This window comes from Marmota marmota, unplaced genomic scaffold (assembly GCF_001458135.2).
Source record: "Marmota marmota marmota unplaced genomic scaffold, marMar, whole genome shotgun sequence".
NCBI lineage: Eukaryota > Metazoa > Chordata > Mammalia > Rodentia > Sciuridae > Marmota > Marmota marmota.
In genome coordinates, this window is record NW_025999977.1 from 9,953,933 (window position 1) to 9,971,463 (window position 17,531).

General features: G+C 45.3%; 1 long non-coding RNA gene across 3 annotated transcripts in view; it reads right to left on the minus strand.

The window, feature by feature from the left end:
- Positions 1 to 15,137: 15,137 nt before the first annotated feature.
- The window catches only part of LOC125617162, a 51,728-nt gene continuing 49,334 nt past the window's right edge, over positions 15,138 to 17,531 (minus strand). For all 3 annotated transcript variants that reach the window (XR_007348057.1, XR_007348056.1, XR_007348055.1), the window contains one exon: positions 15,138 to 16,022. This is a non-coding gene — a long non-coding RNA (uncharacterized LOC125617162). The remainder of the gene's footprint in view (positions 16,023 to 17,531) is intronic.

Genomic DNA, 17,531 nt, shown 5'->3' on the forward strand with positions numbered 1-17,531 from the left:
TCCTAGATCTTTCCAAAGCACCCACCCAACACTTCCCACCCAACACTTTTTCTTCCCTCTGTTTTCAGACTGGGCTTAACAGCTTTATTTGACATGAAAATTCTTAGGATTACAAAAGCTCAACTGTTGTGATGAACCAGCAAGAAGACCTCCCCACTCCTAACCACCTAGACAATAGCTCTTTCTATTTGCTATAGCGGCCGCAGGGGGTCAGGGGCACCTAATATGGAAGCCCTGAGCTAAGAAAGGGGGTTTAAAAAGGGAGGAAGAAAGACAGTGTCAAGAATAGACAGTGCTGTAGAACAGCCCTGCCATTAAGTTCCGGTCCTCTCCAGGAACAGCTTTCTGCCTCCCTGGAACTGGTTAATGCCAGCCTGGGGAGGCACAGTGACCCAGAAAATGACAAAGTCCGCAGAAGCACCTCTGGCTCTGGAAGTGCAGTCACTGTTTCCATACAGGTCACATCCGGGATAGTGGTGACTTATTGAAAAGGTTACCAAGTTGCTGCAACTTTGCTTTTGGCTCTGTGAGGCATGGAAAGTGACATCCGACAGAGAGCCCAGAGGATTCAGAATGTCCAAGCCAGGACCATCTGGGGTTCGCCAAGCTTCTTTCCAGTTTGTTAGATAGCCACCTCAGTGGAGGGATGCCCATCTATTCTCCACACTCAGTGAGGACACAGGACACGCTTACCTAGAGTCGAGTCTGCTTCCTGGGCTCCCAATAGCTCCCTTAACCATCAACCTCAGAAAATGGACTTTAGGGAAAAGCTTTTTAACTGAAACTTCAAAGGATTCTAAAACTTGATATTTTGGCAGAGTGGGCGAAGGGGGTCAAAAGATATGGAGAAACCTACCCATTTTCCTGAAGGTAAATGGGAGAGAAGAGCTGGTACTCACTAATCTGTGGGATTTCCACTGGTACAAATAGATGAATAAAGGGTACAGAACTAAGAAAATCTGGAACATTCTTTAAGAGCCTTTTCTCATACTCAAAGCCCTCTATCACCAGGATTCTGTCAATCTAAAATCATAAACAACTATTCAGTAAAGTTCATCCTTGGATTTCCTGAAGGCCCTCAAAAGAAGACATTCCAAGAAATGGTAGCATTTGTTTAGCAGCTCTATGATACACATCAAGAACCTCCCCATGACAAGGTGCCTGTCCTCATGACACTTCCTTTCCAGTGAGACATACAGACTATAAATGAGAAAGGAACTGACATCAAAAAGTTCTCAGAGCCAGGTGCGGTGGCACATGCCTGTAATTCCATCAGTTCAGGGGGCCAAAGCAGGAGGACCATGAGTTCAAAGCCAGCCTCAGCAACTTAGCGAGGCCTTAAGCAACTCAGTGAGCCCCTATCTCCAAATAAAATATTTTAAAAAGGGCTGTGGATGTGGCTCAGTGGTTAAACACCCCTGGGTTCAATCTCCAGTAGCCCCCCCCCAAAAAAAAGTGCTAGGAAAGAATTAGCTAGGGTGATGTGATAGTAACTATTGGTGGCATCTGAGCAGAGGCATGGACAGGTAAAGAGCTACAGCTGCTAACTGAAGTTGGATTTTATCTAGAAGCTAGACTTAGCTGTTTTTGATGACAGGAAGGGAAAGACAAACTTTAGTCCTGATTCTCTTTAGTCTGTTCATGAAAGGTAGAACCCCAAACAACCCAACAACTTCAGGTTTCAATAACTGGGTGACTCCTCTACATTCATGCTCAGTAGAAGCTTGTTGTTAATGCTTCCTCCATCCGTAGCTGGGGATGAGAAGAAAAATCTATTAATATCTTCATGCCCCAGCCAGGGAAAGCACTGTGGAGTAGAGTCTCATGTCCTGACCTTCTTGGGTAAGGACGTCTCCAGTGGTACCAGCAGAAGCATTAGCTATGACCCTATTGAGGATGTTTCTAACTACCACCTGGAGGTCGGGGCGGGGGAACAGGACAAGACTGCTCACTACAGCACTCGTGGGGATTCTCTCCTGGATTCAGCAGAGACATAATACTGGCCCCAGAAGGCACCACTGGTGGGTCTGAAGTCAGTCCCATGGAAAGCAGCACCCTGTGAACAGCCAGTGCCTGTGCAGCCAGAACAGGCTTCCCAAGTCTCTACAGGCACGAGAGGCCTTCCTGTCCATATTCTGTTGAAAACAAGTGTGGGGAGGAGCCCCCTGGAAGATGAGCTTGTCCTGGCTCTCAGCACCATCTTTCTGACCACCAAACTCTGGATGTGATGACAATGTGTTTCCTAGCCCAGCTTAGGGGGTCCAGTTGCACCAGATGTTTGGCAGGTGGCTGGGTATTCCACGACAGTGGATGGATCCTTCAAACTGACATGGCATCTTCTGATTGAAAGATATGCTACTCTGATGCTTTGTCTCTCCTCTGTAGATAACAGAGCTGAGGAACAGGGCTGGGCATGTGACTCAGTGGTACAGTGCGTGCTTAGTGTATGCAAGGCCCTGGGTTCCATCCCCAGCACCAAAAATAATAATAATAATAATAATAAAAATAAAATAAGTCTTGGCTAAAGAGTCACAGAAAAGGGCACACCCTGGAAGCTTCCCTCTACTTCCTGTAACTCCTCCCTTTTCTGATTGCTCTCAGCCCCCTGTGAACACTAGCATGCTGAGAGTCATCAGGCATGGCATCTGTTGTGCTGCATTTGGCTGTCACCAGTTTGTCTCTAACACCCTACTGTGAACTCCTCCATGGCAAGGGTCTGGCTCTTATCTCCCGGTTGCTACACACTCTGTGAAGGAATCACCAACATCCAATATGGTGCCGCATCTGAACACCATGAAGAAAGTGGGCTAAACCCCAACTCCCAAAGGATACTGAGCTTTATTCAATTCTCCCATGGAAGTTAGAACAGCCACCGTTGAACCAGAAAAAAAGAAGGAAAGTAATGTGAGAGAGAACATCTTCCTCTGGAAGAGGAGAGGGACTCAGAGGGACTCCGAGTTCTAAAGGACTCTCCCACTATGGAACCAGGTCTTGAACATGCATGCAAATGGCTCATTCTTAAGCAAAAAAAGAGATTTCTATGTACCCCATTCCCACTTTACCCTCCAAAGAAAACTACGATGGGATTAGATGAATAAGAAATTTCTAGAGGCATGTTGACTTGAGGGTGGTTGCAGACACTATGCCACTATGAAATAGTAGCAAAATGGGGACACAGTCTGGGACTCTTAGCCTGAGGAGAGTCCAAGAGGAGTTAGCATATTTCCAGGTTGGCACACTCCAGGCTATAAGCAAAAGCAAATCTTCCTTGATGGAAAATATGACATTTTAATCCTAGAGCAGAGGTCTATAACCATGGGACAGACCCAGCTGCTGTTTTTGTACATAAAGTTTTGTTTGAATATAACCATTCCCACTTATTTATATAAATGAAAGATTATTCAATAATCTGCCCAACCCAATGCAGTAGCCACTAGATACCTTGACCATTGAGAATGTGAAATGTGGGTAGTGTGACTGAGGAAATAAATTTCTAGCTTTGACAATTTTTAACCAATTTCAATAGCCACATGTGGCTAATAAGTACCATAATGGGCCTTGTCTGCCTTTGCCGTGTCTTCAAATTTTCCTTTCTTATGAAAGAAAAATGAAAACCTGTATCCCTCGTAAAGGGGAAACAAAAAAAGATGGTCAAGGACCCCACCCAGTGCACCCAAGAGGCTTCCATCAACCTTCTTCTTGTTCTGTTCTGAGTATCGCCCCGAAATCAAAGGAGAGCATCCTGGCCTATCCATTGGTGATGTTGCAAAGAAGTTGAGAGAGATGTGGAATCACACTGCTGCACATGACAAGCAGCCTTATGAAAAGAAAGCTGCTAAATTGAAGGAAAAATAGAGGGGCTAGGGTTGTGGCTCAGCGGTAGAGCATTCCCCTAGCACGTGTGAGGCACTGGGTTTGACCCTCAGCACCACATAAAAATAAATAAATAAAATAAAGGTATTATGTTCAACTACAACTAAAAAAAAAAATTTCAAAAAAAATAGGAGAAGGATATTCCTGCCTAATGAGCTAAAGGAAAACCAGATGCAGAAAACAAAAAAAAAGTGGGGGTGGAGGAGTTGTCAAGGCTGAAAAAAAAAAAAAAAGGCTGTGAAGATTTGTTTTTAAACTATCCAGTGTCTTTTTTTGTATAGTTAACACACTACCGAATGTGTCTTTAGACAGCCCTGTCCTGATGATACTCTCGGTGGCCACAAACCTTGCCTGGTACAGTGTGGGGGCTGTAAATTGGCAGGGAAATCAAAGCAGGTTCTTGATGGTGCACAGCACAAATTAGTTATATATGGGATGGTAATTTTTCATCTTCAGTTGTCTCTGATGCAGCTTATACGAAATAATTGTTGTTTTGTTAACTGAATACCACTCTGTAATTGCAAAAAAAAAAAAAAAGTTGCAGCTGTTTTGTTGTATGCTGTTTTGAAGCATTCTGAATGCTTCTAAGCAAATACAATTTTTTTTTGTTAAAAAAAATCCCAATTCTCCAATAAGAATTGTCAGTTTTGAGTTCCTAAAAAGGCCGAGTTTTGCCCCCCAGCCCTGTCTCTCCCATGCAGCATGGAGGCCACAGCATCAGGTTGAGCCAGGCACACCAGCTGAACACCCCTTCCCCTGCCATCTCCCCTCCAGACCTGTCAATCACAAACAGGTGTCCTGGCTTCCCTGTGTTTCTCCAGCACCTCTGCTGCCCTAGCTCTAAATGTTTGCTTCTCATTTCATCAGGGTGAAAAAGAACAGCTGAGTGGTCTCCCTGGCTATTGCAGACAACATGCCCGGTGGCTTCTTCCCCAACAACTGTGACTAATGACTCCATGAGACCACTGGCCAACATCTCTGTTCCGCAGTGGAAGTGCAGACAGGTGCTTATGTCAATAGATCTTGCCAAAGATGTCCAGTGCTAATCCTCCCCTCAGCTGTGCCAAGGTGGCAAAACGCCTGAGGAAGGCCCATAGCCAGAACAGTCTGCGCACACCCGCTGGTTCCAGGGGCTGTCGCCTAGGCTCCCTGTCTCCTGCAGCTTCCGTCACTGTTACAGCTACTTGGGTGGTAACTCCACCCTGTGGCCTGCTGATGGCAGGCTGGTGACTGAGCCACTTCATGCATCTGCAGCAAGCAAGGGCTCTGGCTTCCAGCTTTCTGTGTGGAAATGCAGACATCTGCATTCGAGCTATTAAGGATCTCGGGAATAAATGGGTTTGTTGAAACTGTTACAAATACAAGCCAGGAAAAGCACCAGGTCTGGGACACGTTCCCACAACTGCCACCAGCAGGGCTGTGTAGCAGTTGGAAAATGTCCACTGGACTAGAGCGGGCATTTTTTAATAAGGAGAATTGGGGAAGGAAGATGTGAGTTATTTTCATTGGCTCTAGATAAGAGGGGAAGGATTATGTTTGGTGGGGGACAACTTAGGGGCAGGAGAGCAGTGCATGTGGAGAGGCGGTTGTTGCTTCTGGATTGGTTGGGGTGGTGAGCAGGGTGCAGTGGTGCCTCTGGGGCTGGGATGGGGCATAAGTTACAGTTTTAATATACATTCAGGAATGCAGAGCCGGGCACAGTGGTGCACAATGTAATCCCAGTGGCTTGGGAGCCCGAGGCAGGAGGATCACGGTTCAAAGCCAGCCTCAGCAACTTAGGGAGGCCCTAAGCAACTCAAGCAAGACCCTGTCTCTCAATAAAATCCCAAAAGAGGTTGGGGATGTGGCTTGATGGTTAAGGGCCCCCAGGTTCAATCCCTGGTACCAAAAAAGAAAAGCAAAATTGTCTTTTGTTCTCAGCCTGTAGCATGTTAACTGATTAACCACCCCCAACCGACCTCTCCTGGATCCTTCCCCTCTCACCCTTGTGTTGATACTTAGGGCATCTCAGAATTTGTATCTTATAAAGCTCAATGTTAGACAGAGGGAACAGGTTTTAGAATACCAGGTCTGGAGCTTTCCTGACCTTTCTCTCTTGAAGTCCTGGCCAGAACTTCAAGTCTCAGTGAAGATTGATTTCCACTCAGGCTGTTTTGAAAGCTCTGAGGACGGGCCTTCATTGAACACGTGGCCAAGAGAAATGCCTGGAGATCAACAGCATTTCAGGTTCAACGCCTCTGATTCTGGCTGAAGCAAAGATCAATGTCTGCCAACAGAGTAGCCAGAGGGCAGTCTGCTTCAGAACTGCCAGGTGGAGAAGGGCATTTCAGTTAAAATACAAACTCCTGGGCTCCTGGCTATTTTTCTGGTTCTGAAGCTCCAAGGAAGGGGGTCCAGAAATCTGTCTAATGAAAAAGCTTCCACCACCACCTTCCAGTAACTCTGGGGCTCACTAGTATTTGCAAAGCATGGCCCACTGCCTTAGCTAGATGCTGAGTGTCCCTCAAAGCCCCATGTGTTAAAGCATTGGTCCGGGGTGATGCTACCAGAACCTTTGAGAGGCAAGGTCTTGTGGTGACTCCTTAGGTTATTAGGTGTGTGCTTTTGAAGGGAATCATAGACCTCCATCCCCAAAAGAAAGAGAAGACTTTCTTTTGCTTTCTAGCCTTGAGGGGAGCAGTTTTGCTCCACCACATGCTCCTGCCATTATGTGCTGCTTCACCACAGACCCAAACAACAGGGACAATCTGCCATGGACTGGAACCTCCAAACCTGTGAGCCCAAATAAACCTTTTCTCTTCATAAGTTAATTATCTTAGTTATTTTGTTACAGTGACCAAAAGCTAACAAACATGTCTAGTCCAATAGCAATAAGAAATCAATGTGTCTCTCTTCCCTAAAGCAAGAAGAGAAAGTTTATTTCTGTCCCAGGGTTCAGATTTAAGCAAAATAAAAGAGTCATAGTCATTAACATCCATGGTTTTGTATCCATCTGTAGAAGCCCTGTGCATGGATTCACATTGATGGGCATGCACAAGCCTTTAGTAGGAGAATGATGGTCTTTGCAGTTGAAAGAGATTAGAGGGAAGAGCAAGGGGAGCAATAAGAGAGCAATGAGTAAGAGTCAAAGGAAGAAAGACAGTCCCCAGTGACCTGTGGTACATCCTTTATTTAACCAATTGAGTTAATCCTCTGTTGTTGTACCCATAACTTAGCTCTGACTTTTTCTTGAAGCCCGTAGCTCTGTAATAAACAGCCCTGAAGCCTAGCTTCCTGACTACTTTTAGGATTCATTCTTAAGGGTACCCCAAAGGTTAGTTCAGCATATCATTTATTCTCCAAAACAGGACTTTTCAGAGCAAAAAAAAAAAAAAAAGGATATTTTTAAACATTTATAGTAATTAATAAAGAACAAGGGGCTGGGGTTGTGGCTCAGTGGAAGAGCGCTTGCCTAGCATATGTGAGGCACTGGGTTCAATTCTCAGATCACATACAAATAAATAAAAAATAAAAGTCCATTGACAACTAAATATAAAAAAAGAAGAAGAAGAAGAAAGAAGAACAAGCAGGCATGTCCTGGGCAGGACACACATGGTCACACTGCCCATGGAGCAACAAGTTACACTTACAGGCAACACTCAAGTACCCTCACTCTAGGCCCTGGCCAACAGTGCCAGCCCTATACTACCCGCCCCCCCCCCATCCTCCTAAAAAGGAAAACCCCACGGAGCTAATTGCCATTGGAACTTTCACTGGAGAGGTGGTAGAGGTTGCCCTGTTTCTTTGTGGCAGAGAGAGGACAAGGAAATAATCCTTTGCACTGGTTGCCAATGATTTGCCTTTAGGCCAGTTGACTGTGGCTTCTGATCCAGGTATATCCGGCTGGATTAGCTTCAAGGCAGCAGTGACCAATCTTTCTTACGTGCACACAGGCACAGGTACTGGCCCAGCCCAAGGGACAGATTCCATCAGGGCCTTTCCCCAGGTCCAGGCACGCAAGCACTGTCACAAGACAGGACAAACTTACCTGGGCAAGAGACAGTCCACCAAACAAGAGCCAAGCACCAGAGCCTCAGCTGCCATCAGAGCAGGTTGTCCAACACATAGAATGTCAGGAGGAACACTTTCTCTTCCGATGACTTCCTCTTGGATGGATCCCTGGAAGCTATCAATTGTCAAGGACACACCTCAGTCAAGCAGTTGCTAAAAAAACCACACACACAAAAAACCTAGATTCATCATGAAGATGTTATCTAGCATCCAAAGGTTTTTTGTTTTGTTTTTGTTTTTGTCTTTTATTTTGGTGGAGGCCATGTGAGCCTGGCTATCAAGTTTACAAAGTACTCTAGAAAAAGACAGCCCATTCCCCAGGCCACCTTGCTGGGCTGCGCTTCTCAGGTATGAAACAGGCATTGTGAATACAGATCCTAATAAGGGATATCAGGTCCTCAGATCCTTTGCCGCAGGCATTTCTGACCTCAAGGAACCCGATGAGACCTGTTTCTCTCCTCTCTACCCAGAAGGCAGCAGGAAATACTTGATTCACTCTTTTTTAAATTTTATTTTATATATGACAGCGGAATACATTACAATTCTTATTACACAGATTACAATTTTTCCTATCTCTGGTTGTATACAAAGTATATTCACACCAATTCGTGTCTTCATACCTGTACTTTGAATAATAATGATCAGATAATTGATTCACTCTTGTTGACTCAAACCTGATAGCAATTGAGTTTGGTACAATATTACTTGTAAGCAACTGCCTCCCTGACTTATAGGAAACCCAATGCTTCAGAAATAAAGAACAACTCGGCCAGACTCCCTCCCCCAAATAAGGCCCCCCCGCCTGTTCTGTACACACACCTGGAAACACCTCTGTTTGTTCACCTGGAAAATGAGCAAGGGTCAGAGCAAGATGCCTAGAATAGGAACTGACCACTCACCAGATGTCTAAGCTGAAATTAAACTTCGAAAGAACTGTATTTTTTAAATATTTAATTAAAAAAAATTTTTTTTCAGTGCTGGAGATTGAACCCAGGGCCTTGAGTGTGGTAGCCAAAAAATAAATAAATAAATTATTTTTTTAATGATGACTTGGTGGAGGCATTCAGTTGGATATTTGGGATTTGGGGTGTAAGCCTAGGCAGGCTTCTTCTCTTTATTGCACTTATTACTACTTCCCATGAGATTTTTTTATTTATGTGTCTAAATATTTGTCTCCACAGCTAAAATGTAAGGTCCAAGAATGAAGACATTTTCATTTATATCCAGGTCCCCAGGTCTTAGTACAATATCTGACACATAATAAATGGCCAGTAAATATTTGTTGAATGACTGAATGAATCTTTTTTTAGGGGGTGGGGAGGAGAATAGAACATTTTTATTTTCCTTGTGTGATCAATATTTTCTACAATAAACACGTTAATTTTGTTGGCAAAAAAATTACTTAAAAAAAGCTCAGATGCTGAACTAGTGGATTGATCCATAAAATTCTGCCATTTTCAACACAGAGTTTCAGGGAGTTTTAGGCTGAAATATACAGAATTTCATGTCATAATCAATGATATTCCAATTATGACAGCAATATACTTCCCTGAAAAAAGAACTTTTTGTTTTTTTTTAATATTGCATTGCTGGAGAATGAATTCAGGGCTTTGCACATGCTAGGCAAGCACTGTACCACTGAGCTATATCCCCAGTCCTTTTTTTAAAATTTTTTATTCTAATTTGTTATATATGACAGCAGAATGTATTATAATTTATATTACACGTATAGAACACAATTTTTCCTATCTCTGGTTGAATACAGAGTATATTCACACTATTCGTGTCCTCATATATATACTTAGGGTAATGGGGAGATTAAACAAACTCCAGATAGGGCAAACAGGAGGGAGGGGAAGGGAGAGGGCAAGGGGATAAAAAAGATGGTGGAATGGGATGACTGAATGAATCTTAAAGTTCAGGTAGAGTTGAATACCAAATAGCAAGAATTTTACTAGGTAAATTATGGACTTGCTCAAAAGGTATGTGGAAGAGGGTGCAGAGTTTGGAGTAGTTTTGGGGGATAGATTTTGGGGAAAGAAGGTATTACCTGGGGTAGAAACAAGAACCATGGCTTGTGTTCCTGTGGTTATAAAAGATCATGCAAATAACACGTGTGCAGCTATGGGTCTAGTGAGGGAGAGACCTGGGTGTGATTTCCACTTACAGCCACAAGATGGCACCATTGCTCAGGCTCTTTACTCTGAAAAGTAGGCTCAGTGTGATTCCAGATTCTTCTGCGGGAGTCTATGGGGCTCTCTGATTTCCCCTCTTGCTTTCTCCCTCTCTCTGTATCTCCCTCTCTCTCTCTCTCCTTTCTTCCTTCTTTATCCCCATCTCTCCTGCTTTTACACTGCCTTTCTGGTGGGCTTGAGCAACACTACAAGCAGAATGCTCTCATAAACAGAGAAACAAAGCCCCTGAAATTGATATTTAGCCACATGAAGTGCATGGTCTGCTCGTGAGGCCTGACAGGAGAGGCTGGGGCCACCTGCTTTTTACTTCTGTTCCTTACTTGATAGATCTTGAGGGACAATCTCGCTAGAACCCTCTTCATCTCCCTCCTCCTCCCTCCTCCCTAACTAGCTCCCTTGGCAGTGCCTGCCCTCAGATCTGGTTCTAGGGGTCAGGGGCTTTCATCTTGCAAAATTGTAAACAGGAGCTCTTTTCCTCCTAAGCATTTCAGCCCAAAGGAAAACCAGGCCATAGCTTGGGGATGGCGGGTGGAGCTTGTAATATTCTTCTAAGACTTTTGTAGTTGAAGAACAACTCTCCAGGGATGGGGCAGGGCTGCAAGCCAATTCCAGTACAGGATCAGGGCTATGAAAACAGACAGACAAAGGAAACTTCAAAGCTCTTCCCCAGCCTGAATGGGAAGGGGCCTGCGGAAGAGGTCAAATGTTAACTTTGCACCAAATGTCCTCTTGCTTCCGGATGGCCCTGTCTTCCTGGAAGCACCTTGGGGGCCCCCTTTCCCTGGTCAGGATTTGACAAGGCCCTGAGCTGCTTGCCTGCACAGTGCTTCTGGGGTTTGAAGAGAAAGACAGGGAAGGCAGAGGCCAGAAGCTGGGGTCTGGTTCTAAGGATTCTCTGGCCTTAGGAATGGAGGCCAATTTCATTTCTGCAAACTGAGGCTAGGACTGGGGAACGGGGAATGGCCACAGGAATTACGAATGCTCACCCCACTTCAGGTCCATCTCTTTCCTGGACCGGGTCAAACCTTGACACAGCTATTTTGCAGAGTGTGGTAAGAATTACTAATGCTGGAAGGTCACTTGGGGTGATAATTAGGACAATCATTAATTTCTGAGGCCTAAGAGTGACTCATTTATCTCTGATATGCACAGGGATCAAAGGAGGGTATTTATGGGTTAGAAACAAACCTCCCATTCATTGCCCTGCTGTAATAAATAATAAAAAGCTCCCAGGCCTCACTTCCCGTCCAATCTCTTACCCGCTCCATCCTCTCCATCCCAACTGTCTCTATGTAAAACAGGAGCTCTTCTTCTTCTCCCCACTCTTCCCCTTCTTTAAGAAACAGGTAGCCCAAGCTGTTCTCTGCTGGCTTTGAAAAATTTGGCTGCAACTATGCCATAGAGAAGGGTTCTGACCCCTCTGTTCCCAGGGGAGGACGAAGGCAGGCCTAGGGTAGGCATGGGGCCAGGTCTCCCTGGGAACTTACTATCTTTACTTTGTCTAATTATGTATATCAGTGCCTGAGAAGGCAAGAAACCTGGCTGTCACTTATTAGCTATGTGACCTTGGCCAAGCCACTTGACCTTAAAACTTTTTCCCAGTCTATAAAATATGGATAATAAGCCAGGCATGGTGGGCACATGTCTGTAATCCCAGTGACTCAGAAGGCTGAAGCAGGAGGATCACAAGTTCCAAGGCAGTCTCAGAAACTGAGCGAGACCCTATCTCAAAATAAAAAATAAATAAATAAAAAGGACTGGGCATGTAGCTCAGTGATAGAAAACCCCTGGATTCAATCCCCAGGGCTGCAAAAATAATAATAGCAACAAAGGGGCTGGGGTTGTGACTTAGCGGTACAGCCCTCGCCTAGCACGTGCAAGGCCCTGGGTTCAATCCTCAGCACCACATAAAAATAAATAAATAAAGGTATGGTGTCCAACTACAACTAAAAAATAAATATAAAAATAATAATAATAGTAACAAAGCCTGACTTATGAGAATGACAATATAAAATAGCACAAAAACCTGTTACAAAATAATGTCAGCTACATCTGTCAGTACCTCAAAATCTATATTGTATTTCCAAGGACTTATGGTTGGAATGAGGTGAGCCCAGCTCAGTTTTTCAAGTGTGGCACCGTTGAACTGAGACATTGCCAAGTGCATTTGGGAAAGTCCAGCAACATCTTTGGCCCCTGCTCACTAGGTGCCAGCCAGTAGCAGCCTTCTAGTCAAAAATGTCTCTAGACTTTGCCAAATATTCCTCCAGGTGGAGGGCAAAGATGCCCTGGGTTGAGAAGCTTTGAACTAGGAAGATGGGGAAGGATAGGGCCATCTCCATAGGGAACTGGCCAAGCAACAGGAGTCAGGCCAACCCTCAGAGTTGAGCATACAGGTTGGCCTTGGAAAATGAACCCCTGTGGTTTTCCCAGTGACATGTGGCTTGGTTTCCTCAGGAGGTGAAGCTCTGCTTGGATGTGGAGCTCTGAGTTCCCTAAATCCTGAACCAAAGTATGTAACCTTGTCTAACCTTGGGAGGCCTCGCCAAGAAATAGTGCCCCAGTGACACCAAATGCTCACTAAATAGACACTGAGTCAATTCTCATCTGCGGCCGGAGCATGGGAGCTGCCTAGTGTTGCCACTCCTTCACTGTGTAACCTAGGGCAAACTGCTTAACCCCTCTGTGTCCTATGATCCTCATTTGTAAAGTGAAGGTAATAATAACATTTACTGCATAGGGTTGTTCTGAGGATTAAATGACTTGATATCTGTAAAGAACTTAGAACAGAGCCTGGTACATAGCAAAGTTGTTCGTGAAATAAACCAAAATCACCACCAAAGGTGGTGACTAACAACCAGGAGGCACAGCCTCATGTATGCAGAGGTGCTCAGGCTGTGACCTAAGGTTAGCAGTTGCGTTTTCCTGGGTCCCTGGCCATCTGCACCAAGGCAGGTGGAGGATGGGAACTGTGAGTGCCTGGGGCCTCCCCTCTGCAGAGGCTGCTCTCATGGAAAGTTCATTATACCAGAGAGAAAACAGTGCAGAAGGCTCTAGAACTTCGCACATGGTGGCCCCTGGAGATTTCTTTCATTTAAAGGTGTTGGGAGGGAAAACTTTTCCTTTCCCAATTTAGGCTTTGAGTAGGTGGCCTGTGAATTAACTGATAGATTAACAAAAGAAAAGACCTGGTCTAGTTACCAGTAGAAGCACTAAGTAACAAGTACCTTGCTGAATATCTAGAGGTTAAGGGTTTGTACCAACTTAACAAAAGGGCGGCAGATTAGGCTTCCAAGGAGGAAGATTTTGATGTGACTTGTTTACATACTCTTTTTGAAATGTCCAGGTGGCCAAGGCTGGTCACCTTCCTGACTGGCAGGGAGGGGTTTGTGGTAAAGTTTGGCTTTTAGTCAAATAAGGGAAGTTCTGTTAGGATTTCTTTCCACATCTGCTGTTGGGATTTTGAAGGGAAGTTCCTGAGGTGTGAGGGAAGGAAGAGGGAGTGAGGGGCTAAAACCTTCTGGGAGCCCTACTACTTCCTGTCTGGCACAGGAGGCAAACCCCCAGCCCAGAAGCCTCCCCAGACACAGCCAAGAATGCACTTACAGCTGCCAAGTGCATTGGATGACATTTCTTTTTTTCTTTCATTCTTTTCTTTTCTTTTTTTTTTTTTTGGCAGTGCTGGAGATCGAACTCAGGGCCTTATGCATGCTAGGCAAGTGCCTTACCACTGAGCTACAGCCCAGGTCCTGACCTAGCCCTTTCTGTGTATCAAACTAACGCAAAATTTAGCTGCTTAAACAAACACACACACCTATCATCATCTCTAACTCTCTAATTTGGAGAGTCAGGAATTTGAAGTAGTCAAGCTGGAAGGTTCTGGTTCAGGGTTAAGATATTGAAAGAGGTTGCTGTCATTCGAGGTCTTGACTGTGTTGGAGGACACACGTCCAGGATGGCTCCTGGATGGCTGCCGGCAGGAAGCCTCTGTTCCTCACCCTGAGGATCTCCAAGAGGGCTGCAGGAACTCACAACGTGGCAGCTGGCTTCTTCCAAAGTGAGCAGCCCAAAAAGGAAACTAAGGCAGATATCACAGTGTCTTTGGCTAGCCTCTGAGACCAACATCACCACTTCTGCCGTATTTTGTTGGTCTTACGGACCAACCCTGATACAATGTGGGAGGAAACCATACATAGACATGAAAACCAGGAGATAGGGATCACTGAGCACCATCTTAGAGGCAGGCGACCACAGGCCTCAGTTCTCCCTCTGTCAACCCGGGCCAGGCGCACCTGGAGGAAGCCCTCAGTTGAAACCCCAGTGGCCTGGGGCCTGACTTGGCGCTGTTCCTACTTCCTCCACCTGCTTCCTCACTGAACAACATAACCACACAGAACTGGGCCAGTCGCCCCACGGTTGGGTCAAGACATTGGGGCAGGGGTGCTTCAACCTCATGGACGCCTCTCCAAACAGAGACCAAGAAAATAAAGGGGATTTGGGGGACAGCAGGTAACTCATCATCTATCTCTCCCTACTTCTTTCTCCAAGAGTGAGACCTCAAACATCATCAAAGCTGCCACTCCCCTCTGTCCTCCACATGAAACATAAGCTGGACCGTTCTGAACTTGATTGTCTTGAGAAGTAGCTTTTGTCACTGGAGGCCGGCAACAGAAGAGGCTGGAGGAGTTTGTGCCCAGGGTCTCCAGACTGTGCTGGAGGAGCTTCAGGTGAATGACAGGGTGAAACCCCTGTGGTGACAATCTCTGTGGGACCATCTAGTGACCCAGCAGTTTCTTGAGAGCAGTGTGCAGCACCTCTAAGAGGCTGTGTGATTAAAGTGAGTCAAGGCTACACTGTGGTGTGGCCCTGGAATAAGACCAGCCGTCTGGAGAGAATCGCAAGGGCTGAAGGTCTGGGGCTCCTCAACTTCCTGAAGCTGCCTGAGGCCTCCCTCTGCCCTCAGGACCCAGCCTGAGTGACTGCCCTCTGCCACCTCTGAGCACACATCAGGCACAGGGGTATCCACGGGCACTCACTGGAGTTTTCTTTCCACATGCGTTAAATATTAACTCGTGTTTTGGTTTAGTTTTCTGCTTGCTGAGATGGGGCGTGCTCAGAGGAAATCAGCCATTCTCCCTGGGTCAAGGCGCACAGACTTCATCGACACAGGAAGGGCTCACTTTTATTTTACTTTGTTTTTTGACCCCTTACCCTATCCCAAATCTCATTTTCCTCACCCTACCACAGGATTTATTCCTGTGATTTTTTTTTTTGTTTCGATTTTTTTCTATGTCTTCCTTGATTATATTTCTATTTGCAATTTTGGTATTATGTGTGTGCTTTTAAACATATATGCAGGGGCTGGGGTTGTGGCTTAGTGATAGAGTGCTTGCTTAGCTTGTGTAAGGCTCTGGATTTGATCCTCAGTACCACAGAAAAATAAATAAAATAAAGGTATCGTGTCCATCTGCAAACTAAAAAAATATTTTAAAAAATATATATGCATGGCCTGTTGGTATACATCTCTTACTGCTTGTCACCTTTTCCCAGCCCAGGTGATGCTTTTGAGATTGCTCCAGACTGATATAAGTAGATGTGGGCCTGAGCATTCCTTTATCTGCCTAACGTTTTTCATTATTTGTATGTAACACATTTTATTTATCTACTTTCCCATTTGCAAGCTTTTAGGTGTTTCCAAATCTTCTGTATTACAAACATTTCTACAATGAACAGAGCTTTACACATCTTGTTGTAGACATGGGAAGGAGTTTCTTGGGTTCAGCATCCAGGATGTCATGGCTGGGTGGGAAGTATTGGTTCAGTCCATGTTAGACAGGAGATGTTCCCAAAAGCTCATGTGTGAGACTGTTTTAGTCAGCTTGTTCATTGCTGTAACCAAAAGACCTGAAAGAACAATTTTAGAAGAGGAAAAGTTTATTTTGAGGCTCACAACTTCAGGGGTCTCAGTCCACAGACAGCTGGCTGCATTTCTTAGGGCTCGAGGTGAGGGAGAACATCACGGCAGCTCAGGACATGAGAAGCAGAGAGAGGGAGACTAAATTTAGCTCACAAAATACATAACCCCAGAGATACCTTCATGACCCTCCTGCTCCAGCCACACTCTACCTGACTACAGTCACCAGTTAATCCCTATCAGGAGATTAACACTGATTAGGTTAAGGCTCTTATAATCCAATCATTTCACCTCTAAACCTTATTGCATTGTCTCACACATGAGCTTCTGGGGGAACGCCTAATATCTAAACCATAACACAGAATCCAAGAAATTTCAGAGGTGAATCGATCAAGTTATAAGAGCCTTAACCTAATCGGTGCATTAATTCACTTGAATGGATTACCTGGGTAGTAACTGTAGGCATGTAGAGTGTGGCTAGAGGGTCACTGGGATGTGCCTATAGTTTGTCCCCGGTGGGTAGGGAGTGCTCGCTCTCTCTCTCTCTCTCTCTCTCTCTCTCTCTCTCTCTCTTTCTCTGCTTCCTGATGCCCTGACTCCAGATTCTTTCCTTTGCCATACTCTTTCACCATGATGTTCTGCTTCATCTTGGGCACAGGGTAATGAAGTTGGTCATCTATGGACTGAGATCTCTGAAACTATGAGCCCCAAATAAACTTTTCCTTCTCTAAAATTGTTCTCATTGGGTCTTTGGTCACAGTAATGAAAAGCTGACCCAACAGTCCACCCAACGCATCACACTGCTTCCCAGGGAGCTTACACCAGGTGATGTTCCCAGCTTCTGATTTCCATTCACCTTAGCAGCACTTGAAACTCAACTCTTAATATTTGCCAGTATGATGGGTGTAAGACCTGGATCCACATCTTCACCAAATGCTTCCCAGTTTTCTTTTTCATTCCCATCTGTTGGTTTCCCTATTTAAGGGTCAGCGTGTTCTGTTCTCACTGCCCGGAAAAGTGATATGATGACAGAGAGCGGGAGGCAGAGAGAGAAGTGGTTTTTTCCAGCTATTGAGTTTCAAAATCCTGGACTCTTGGGGGATCAAAAAAGGATTCATGGCACAGAAAAAAAGGACCTGGGGGAAGAACATCATGAAAAAGGAAGAAAGAGGAAGCAGCTGGCTTTGCCCCACTTGAACAGTGATGCTGGTCTGGGTGAGAAGAACATGAGAGGGGAAGTATGGGAAGTGCCCGGTAGAGGGCAGCCTGGAGTACTGGGGCTGATGGACACCTGTGCAGGTGTGCAGGCAGGATATGGCCAGGCCAGTGCAACCCGAGTGGCAGGAACGATGGCTGCCTGCACAGTGCCAGCATGGAAACACTCCCGCTGTTGTTGCAATGTGGGAGTCTGGCCTGGTGACACCAGAGCTTTCCATGAGAATCCAAACTCAGAATTGTTATAGGAAAACTCTTTTTTTTTTTTTTTTTTTTGGGGCTGG